We start from the raw sequence: 9,995 nt of genomic DNA, 5'->3' as shown, positions 1-9,995 counted from the left end.
GTGAGCAGTTTTGCGTGAGACATAGCTGGACGATGAATCGCCGACGAAAAAGGTCGCACGCTGGCAAAAAACAAATAACAAAAACGAATGATGTCGCTTCTAGGAAATAAGAGATGCTGTACCGGGCAACACGTAACTAAAGCATATAGCTCAAATTTCCATTTTCCTGGACCTGATTAATGTCTTCAAGTAAGAAAGAGCACTTTTGTTGCTGTTTGTCTTCGCTTTAACTTAAATGTTTGCACACTTAGTGAGAAATACCGCGCTGGACGATTAGGGAAGTGAAAGATACTTGCAGGTGCCTTGTTGGGAGGTAAAAAAAGAAGAAAAGCACCTTGTTGGTGTAAGTCAGAAGGTGGGGTTCACCTCACTCGCATGTGAAGTTCATCTCAGCGAACGTAAATATGAAATCTTAGGATTTCGCGAAATTTGCGGAGCGGGGGGGGGCGGGGGCGGAACTGAGCGGGGGAAAACGTAGCTGAAAACCTTAGCCTATTCCTAATGAAGTTTAAGCTTCTGGCACAAGTTAAAAGCATCCCAAGAACAAAAGGACGGACAAAATCAAGACTGTGAGTGTTTGAACATTTTATTTACTAAATCAGAGACATTTGGGACCGTCACTCATACAAACTTTGACTTCTACTGAACGGTGGAGACATATCAAAGGGTTGGAGACGTTCATGGGGAATTCCTTGGGTTCTTATATGCTGGGCCATTTTGTAGTTTTGTGGCCCCTGACCATTAAGGGCACCTCACTGAGCCTACACCAACGCGTCCTAACATCGTTGAGACCTCTAGCGTGTTATGGCGTGACGCGTATGGGATCCACATTGTTTTTGGCGGTGACGATCTGGACTATTTTGGAAGCCCTGGTACTGTCAGAAGTCTATTTGGCTGCTCTCGGAAGGCATACTTCATGACTTTCTCAGAGCGTGGTTGTGCATCTAATTATATTTTAGTATCTACTGACTCAGTTTCCTGCCTCTGCTTTTCATAACATTTAGCGAGAGAAAGGCGGCATGCAATCGTGGTGTCTTCAGGTGACTTGTGATCTGAGTTGCCATGACCGAGAGATTGCTGTTACAAATATTTGACCGCCCAGTCGTACGTGTTTCCCAGAGGTTTGAGATTGTTCGCCTTAGCTTCCATGACATAAAAGCTACTTTCTTTCCTCAGTCATCGTAGTGCGTGTGTTTCGCGCTGGTACAGCAACAAGATGACAGCGCGCTGCGAACTGTTCTTTACCATAATTGTGATTCAGTTAACAAGATTAAGAAGCACATACACACATGCAGAAACGCTCGGACTCTCCCATCATTTTGGCCCTCGCCGTGCTGACACTGCCGGCGCGGCTGGGGCCGGTGCGGGGGCGGGAGCGCTGGACGTCGCCAGTAGTCCCGGCGGCAGCGCCTCCTCGGGCACGAAGGGCACGCCTGCCGTCACGTTAGCGGGCGGCACCTCCACCGTTGTGATGGTGCCGTTCCTGATAGTGACCCGTCGGACGACCAGCACCATGCGTTGCGGCAGGGGTCGCCTCGGCACCGTCGCCGGCGCCGGCACCGCCACGCACCGGTTCGTCTCAAGCGTCGCCCGGCGCGCTTCCAGAAACCGCGCGAACTTCAGCGGCGCCGGCCGGCTGTCCGGACGCGCCGCACCGCTCAGGAACTGCGCGAGGCTCACGGCGAAGAGGCCTACGGGGTCGTGCGGCGCGCGGCGTTCCGCCGGGCGCCGATACGCGTAGACAGCCCACATGTTGCGAACGTCGGCTGTGCCCAGCTGTACGCAACGCGGCACCGTACGGCGCACCAGCGTCGCAATCATGCGCGCCTCAAGTCCGGTCAATGGCCGGCCGAGCAGCGGTGAGGTGGCGTTGACCAGCAGCGCCACCTCGCGAGCCAGCGCCGCCTGGCGGTCGGCCGGCGCCGCCAGCTGACCGCTCTCCGCGTCGATCGCGAACAGATGGCGCGCGCTCCGCGCGTTGAGCAGCAGGTGTGGATGGAGGGAGCGCGCGGCCACCCGGTGGACGACGTAGGAAGCCTCTTGATGACTGAGAGCGCAGATCGGCGGCGAGCAGGCGGTCAGCCTGATGGTGGCTGGCCGGTGCGAGGCCACGTAGAACTGGGTGTCGAGCGCGGCTCGGGCGTTCAGGCGGGCTGGCCGGCCGGGTCTCGGGGTCGGCGGCCGACCGGTCCTGCTGAGAGGCTGGGGGGGTGGCGGCGCTAGCCGCGGGGCCTTCGGCGGAGGCAGAGGCGCTGGTGCCAGTGTTGGCAAAGTTGGAGCTACGGTTGAAGCCTGCGAAGGTTTGGTGGTTGTGGCAGTCGTCGTCGTAGTATTCGTGGTCGTCGGCGACGGGGCTGTTCGCTGCAAAGGTTTTAGGGAAGCTATCGTGGATGACGGTGGCCGTGCAGCGTATGATGGTGACGGAGCTGTTGCTTCTGGTGCAGTGGTTATCACTGGGGGTCGTCGCGTGGTGCTGGGCCCGAGCTGCTGGGCGCTGGCATAGGCGAGCAGGGCCACACTCACGAGCAGGCTCTTCCGCAGCATGGCGGCCCTGGCGGAGAGCATCGCGCTATTATATTCAGCTGCTCGGTACGGTTCGCGACAGTCCGAGTCCGCTCCTAGCGAGCTTTCGCGAGATCCCATGCATTATTCCGGTGCTCTGAGCGATTCCTGGCTCATGGCCGTTTGAACTTCCTCTTAATCCAGTCGCTTTTTACAATTCTGCACCGGTGCCTTACTCTGCATTTGGCCACTTATGCATGCGCGATGAAGAGAAAGCCAGCGAAACTAAGCAAAGCCAGGCTATGATGTGAATGCACACACCAAAGCAGTTGTAAGTATGGATGCCTGTTTGATGCAAGTAATGGTGTTGGTATGCACGATTCTAGCGTTTTGAACTGCGATGTCCAGATGCCAGCTCCATCTGCAGGCGGCAGCCTATGCTGAAGTGAGTCCAGGTTGCCCACATGCGGCCACATGAATCCCAGCCTAGTGAGCATTCCCTTAATGTGGATTAATAGTACTTAGTAGGGTAAAACACAACGATGAAACGCAATGCACCAACGGTTAGAGAACATGTGAAAACACATGAGAATGTGCACAGCCCATATGAGACCTAGCTGGAGCCTAGATAATGACCCAGTAGTAGTCCATGCCCACCCTCTTCCAGCTGCTCGACGTGCAGCCAATGTGGGTCGCATGTGGGCATGCAGGCTGGATTATATGTTACGGGTGCTAGAAAGCTCTGAATTTTGTTTTTGGTATAAGCAAGAGAGGTTGGTTTTTAATTGAAGGGTTTCTTTTCTTTTTTGCTTGCCCGGATGACGTAGAAATAGCCTGGCGACAAGCGGTCAGACGGTGGGTTCCAGTTATTTCGGGTCACTAATCATCTCCCAATGTCTAGTGGAATCCCCATGGTATTCGCCTAGTCCGCCTCAGATATGTGTGTATACAGAGGTCGAATATTTCCTTCTTCGAGGATAAAGCTTCATGACCACTATTGCATATATATTCAAGGTCACGTACTCACAAGATGCTCTGATTTTGCGACAGGGGTGCCAAAATAAAAGCTTCTACCAACAAGGGCGCTACGACATTACTTCTCCTGCCAATGCTCATGTACGACTTCAGTGCTACGTGGCAACACTTTTACTACAAAGATGCATTTTCATCCTCACTTCTACTGCAAGTACGTATGCAGTCATTGTTTATCGATGACACTTCTTCTACTGTGAAGGCTTATGCGCAACATTAGCGTTATACCACGAAAGTTATGCTTGTAAAGCTTGTGTCCACCATTACCTCTGCTGCAAAAACTTGGTAGCCATTGTTTCTTTTCGGCGTCATTCCCACTGCAAATGCTTGTACGCGACATAGTGCAACATGCCAGCACGTTTTCTTCAATGATGCATAATTATCATCATTTTTGTCACAAGAACTTGCACAATCGTTACGAATACACAACATTGCGACTTCCGCCAATGCTTGCCGTAGAGTCCAAAATGCATGGACGCCCATCAAGGGTGTAGGAACAATTCATGAGTTAAGAGGGAACCCAGCTGCGCAATACTTTAAGTGAATGTTCGTGGTGCCGATACCGAAAAGTTATATGCTTATTATGTAACGTGGTTTTGTCGATTTGTAGCCTTTGGCGTAAAGGTACAGGCCTTAGTTTGGGTAGCAAATTAGCAGTGACGGGTATGAATTCTTGAAGTATTAGTTTGTTGCGTAGCACTGGAGCCTTACCTAAGTCATTGTAGTGAAGTAAGGTCGCGTTTCAGTGACCACCAAGACAGGGGTGTCGTCTTGTGTTCAGTCGGGGACCCCATTCACCCCTCACCTGTGATTGGAAGGTGTGTCGCACTCGTGGCAAACAGAATGCTTCACTCATTTTGGAGCATGTATGAACGCTTTTCCCTGTTTAAATTACAAATTTGTTTTGAAACGCCACGGCAGCGTATCAGACGTTTTTATGTAGCAAAAAGTATCGCGTAGAACTATTGTCGTGGGTCTGTTCATTGCAATATCTACAGCAGCAATAACGTATCAACACCATGGAGTGGCACCTGCAGCCTGATTTCGTCCCGCCCGCTTGTTCCCGCCAGGACTCTCGTGAGACTCAAGTTGGGATGGAATCCTGACGGTTGTAGTTTGTGGATTATGGCCTGTACCGTGCTGTGCAACTGTCGCATATAAGTATTTGCCCAGCAGCTTTGATTGCTGACAAGTGAGGACTAGGTTTTAAAGTAAACCTTATGATGAGCAAAGGTTTTTGAAATGAAAAGTTTTGCATTATTTTTCGGGTTTCGCTATGGAGCACTGATGTTACATATAACTCGTTGCAGAATAAGTAATGCCGCGTAAAATGAGGACCTCATCAGTCTTTGCTGTAGAAGTCATGACAGGTATATGCTTCCGCAGTATAAATATTTTAGTGTAGCGCTCATGAGGTGCATGAGTTTTTGCAGCACAAACAAGCTCGCGTAAAAGTGAAGATGGTACAAGGTTTGCAGAAAACATCGTGACATGTGCAACTTTTTCAATCATGCATTTTGTCGTGTGGCTTCGTGCCGGTAGAATTTTTTGCTTAGCACTACTGTCGTAGCACTGATGCTTTTCGCGGTGCTGGGCGCTGCACGGTTTGCCAAATTGCCACAGAAAGTAGGAAATATTGCAAATATCTCAGGAAACGAACACCTACCCACCAAGATACTGACTGTATCATTCGTCTTTCCCCTAGCATTCCCATACGGAAACCTGATTTATGCCATATCTGAAATACAAAAGCACTGGGATAAACAAAAGCAAAACTCATGGAGTATCATCAGTTCTATAAAAAAAAAAATTCTGTAAAAATCGCCCGAGGCGTTTTGTTTCGTCCTTATACACTTGTCGTCTCACGTTTGCGATACTTCACGGTGTGGTCCCAGGTGACAAGATGATTTCCAAACGTAAAATGACGAATATGTTCATGATTAAGGAATGAAAACGCTTCAATAGTAAAATGCCTGGTAGGCTTCACTGCCGGCATTTGATGAGTCTTCAGTACATCCTTCAATAGGCCAAAACAAGTGCTGTTTATCTGGTGGTCGGATGGGGCAGGAAGCCATGAAGCATGACGCTGTTGTCTATTTTTGTTGGCGATAGCGAGCAGAGCTGTTGCTGGGGACGTGGTACTATTCAACAGCATTTAGGAGCAGCATCGGCGAATTGTAGAGATTTGTCGTGAAAACAGGTATTGGTCGGGTGGTCCCCGGTTCCGTAATTACCGTCTCTTAAACATAAATATATTACCAAATGATAATACTGGGTTGGTACGACCGGCCTCAATCAAGACGTCTCAAACCTCAAAGCCGTCGGCCCCCCCCCCCCCCCCCATCGCGCAGACCCGACCGCGTTCCTGCGCACCTGACTGCACAATCCTGGGCGCTGGCGGGCATCGCACAGCTTCGTCACAGATTAGGCCCACCACAGATATTCGTAATTACATTTGTAGCAAGCTCTAACATTTTCAGGCCACCTGCCATTGGAGAGACCTTAGTACTAATCACTGCGTTTGCACAGATTATCGAACTTTTCGCCAGCTTCGTAGCATTTCAAACGCGGCGTGGAGATGAAGCTGCCAAAAACTTTGTCATGATAGCCGACGTTTGAAGTGAAAAGGGTGGATGCCTTTCGCCAAAGGACCTGCGCTAAATAAGAGGAAGAACATCCATTTCGGGAAGCCTTGGGCTACTATGATTAGAATTAGTTACTGCCTATCTTGCAGCAAATGCTCAACACAAAACACGTCCCCGGTTTTGACGGTCTGAAGGCCTACAAGACCTCATCCGGCTTTGAATCCCAGCTCTTCGCCACTCGTGAGCGACAGACCATCATGCCAGCAGACCTTGAAAGCTACTGCACCAGACCACTCTCTGCTTACCAATCGAGGAGACTACCCGAGTGACCCTCATCGCATGCAAGAGAGCTCACCTCTCCACCCGCTCCCACTCTCCAAACGCTCTGATCCCCGGGTCGACAGCGCGTCTGCACCAGCGCGCTCAGCCCGCTGCTCCCGCCAATGGCTGGGTTCACTGCGATGCATGCGCGTCGTTTGGGTCACTGACCTACCGTGCGCACTTTATAGGGTGGCGTAGTGCCGCTGCGCGACACGGGAGGGTGGGGACCGGGCGGGTGCCACTCAGATGTCGGAGGAACTGTCATCCGGCGTTGAGCGCGCGGTATACGGCGGAGCTCTCCGACAGGCCGGCCGTGTGGAGCGACCCCGACCTGGCTGCCTGCTCTGGAGGCTCGGCAAGCCCGAGCAGGTGACGTGCTATGGATGTGCCAGTGTTCACGACATGATCCACTTAAATTAGCACGATGTCCGCCCCTGTAGTCAACTGTCGCTACAGCTCACCTGGTGGTGCGTCGGGTCACGCCTGGTTAGATAACGTTTGAGTTCGTATGTTGAGTTAATGACCTTCAATACACCAGGAGGTACTGGCTAAACGGCGTTGTGATGGTAAGTAATAATTATGTTGATGGTACTTAATATTTCGGGCTGTGCTGATTCTCAAGAGTGACAAGTTGGTGACAAGGGTTCAGAAAGTTTCAGCAAAACAATGCACTTGAAAAATAAGACACTTGAATCTGGACAATGCCCCCCCCCCAGTCCAGGACCGCGGCCATCTGATGCTAAAATGGGCCTCCTGTCCCAGAAACAAGGCCTCCTGTGCCGAAAATGGGCCTCCTGAGTGCAGAGGGTACCTCTTAACTCAGGACAGGGACGTTCTAGGTTGTAACGGGACCTCCCCAGCCATAAAAGTGGCCTTCTTAACGAAACATTTGGCCTCCTCATCTAGATTATCGGCTTTCTAATTCATAAAGATGACCTCATGATCCCAAAAACGTGCCTGTTGATGTAATTCAGGTTTTCTGAGACCGACTAATCACTCTCTAGCTTAATCATGGGAGCCCATTAGTCTGCAGCCCAATATCATGGGCGGCGAAAACATACTATTGTCCCTCTGCTGGCAGGCAAGGGAGACTGCCCCTCTGCCCTCCACCCCCTGCTGTGTCGCCTTTGCAAAGAACGGAATCAATTTGTTTTAGAAAGTGTACCAGCGGAAAGGAAATGCTGGGCTGGTGTTGATATATTTGTGTTGAAATGTCTAACAGGGAACATAGCCATGGGTTTAAATGGCGGTGTAACGTAAGTACAACTTTGGTCTTAGACCACATTTGGCTGGAAAGGATGTATCAAGACAGTGCATAAAGGTTTTTGCCAGCGGTGGTGCACAGCAGTCCTCCATCGCCACTCCTTTCCCTTGTTTTGTACATCGAGCTCCCAAAGCGCACGACGTTATGATGAAATATGCTAGTCAGCAGGCTGGCGCAGTGAACTATGCTAATCCCAAAAAGACATATCCTACCCAGGTTTTCCTGGACTGGACTCGCTGCCAAGCCTTCTTGTAGGGAATGTTGCCGTACAGATTTGTAACATCCATGGGGAAAACGATTTACATGGGTGAAGCTTGGTCGGGAACACGCCCTTCACTCTCTTCAGATACGACTCTGTGTTAGGCAGGTGAACAGAGTCCGAGTCAAGATCTGAATTAAAATCATGCTGAGAAACCATAACAAGATGATCATGATCAAGGCGTTGGCATTAAGGCGTTGGATGATCAAGGCGTTGGCATCAAGTGATGTTGCATTGTTAGAAGCACGAACCTTTTCAGAATTTTAAGGAACTAGTCGGTCCAGTCTACCTGCTCATATGGTTTACGTCCGTTTGAACTATGTTCTTGCCCCGCAATGACAACAACCTTGTCTGCACACTGTTTGGCGGGCCTATGCGTTCCAACAGCTTCTTTTTTTTCTTCTTGTTTTTTGGCAACATTCTTTGCAATCAGAAAGTCTCCGAAGTCGGACAACCAGCACGAAAGAAGCACAGAGCCCATCATCGTCTAGCAACCCAGCATGCAAAACATTGCACTGCACATATTTCGAAAACAGACAGTCGAAGGAACCAATCAAAAGCAAACCACGCTCCCGCTCCTCTGAATCTCATCGAGGCACCCCGCCCCTCACCCCGCCAAGTCCACTTTGGCCCCGCAAAGGTGAGTTTGCCTCCCGAGCCTTCCGGGGTCAAAGCACAAACAGAACCTTACAAGTGAAACGCCAAAATTACATTAATTTTAAAGGTTCGTTATAAGTGTTTCACAGGTAAAGGGAACAACGAAAGTGCAAACTGCAATGTCAGTTTCAGTTGAATGCAGTTGACGGAGCCCGTCAAGGTTGTAGAGCTCCGCGTTCATGCTATGTATACTCGAGCATTTTCTGTTTTTGTTGCACTCGGCATGTTTTAATCATACATTTAATATGTTTTGTTGCGCCTGGTCTAGCTTTGGGCTATTGCCTGGATATTTTGACACTTTTCAGTGATGCTTCAAGTTATTTAGACTGTAACAAGTTACGTTCGCTGCAATGATCTGCCACGACGTGGCATCGGGAGAATTAACAGACACTCGGGCGAGGATAATTTGACCCTGCAAAGGTTTTTACGGACTGCTTTTTAAACGTTCTAATTAAGGTCCAAAAGCGTTGAAAAGGCACGGCTTTCAGACGCGCTGACGTCTCTGCCTACCTCGTGGTCTCTACCTAATGTTAACCAGGGAGTCGACGGCGTGCGGCACACGGAAAGTGCAACTCTGGCATCGAGGTGTTTGTTCCCAAGACTCGCGAGCACGGATGTTCATAACTAGTTCATAACCATAGCTGCCATCTTATCTTTTTCATTATTCGATTCTGAAGAAAAGTTGAATAAACACAGACGAAGTTGGTTGGCGATGTCAATACACATCCTTGATCCCGTTCCGATGTACAATCTACGTTCACGGGGTGCTCAATAGAGTAGATTCAGTAGAAACACTAATTATTGCCATGGATTGAAATCACACGACGGCAACGTTGCAGGTACTTTTCGATGTTTGTACTTTATAACAGTGAACACCGATTTTGTTGACCTCTATGGATCTTTCATCCGTCGTAGGATAACAATATGTCATCACAAGCTGACGAATAGAAAACGCATCCCTGCCGGGATTCGAACCCGGGACCTTTGGATTAGAAGTCCAACGCGCTATCCACTGCGCTACAGGGACTGACACGCGGTTGTGGCGAAAATATTGTACGGACTATAGACGCTGTTGTGGATGATGGTATGCACATTACACGAATAACAGTTCGCGATATGGTATAGTTCATGTGGCCCATGTACGCCGTGGTTCCATCCAAAATGAATAGCATTCATGTGAAAAATATGCACGCTCGACTTCAAAACCTCTTGCGGCCGTTTCGTTGAAAACGTACCGCGCAGATTGTCAGCCACGAATAATTGGGTGGATTTATATGCTATGGTGGATAACAAATGTAGAAATTCCGTGCCAGCCCAGTGAACCCAGATCAGTTGCGGCGTCAGGATTCTGCCCAAGAAGATGCCGAATTGGGGC

General features: G+C 49.8%; 1 non-coding gene across 1 annotated transcript; it reads right to left on the bottom strand.

Annotated features, from left to right (window-relative positions):
• Positions 1 to 9,574: 9,574 nt before the first annotated feature.
• On the bottom strand, positions 9,575 to 9,647 carry TRNAR-UCU (transfer RNA arginine (anticodon UCU)). The gene has a single exon. It is a non-coding gene; the product is annotated as a tRNA-Arg (tRNA).
• Between the last annotated feature and the right edge of the window lie 348 nt (positions 9,648 to 9,995).

The sequence above is a fragment of the Pollicipes pollicipes genome, unplaced genomic scaffold (genome assembly GCF_011947565.3).
Source record: "Pollicipes pollicipes isolate AB1234 unplaced genomic scaffold, Ppol_2.1 Scaffold_4295;HRSCAF=5057_pilon_pilon_pilon, whole genome shotgun sequence".
Classification (NCBI taxonomy): domain Eukaryota; kingdom Metazoa; phylum Arthropoda; class Thecostraca; order Pollicipedomorpha; family Pollicipedidae; genus Pollicipes; species Pollicipes pollicipes.
Note: the sequence above shows the minus strand (reverse complement) of the source record. Positions and strands in the feature narration are given on the sequence as shown.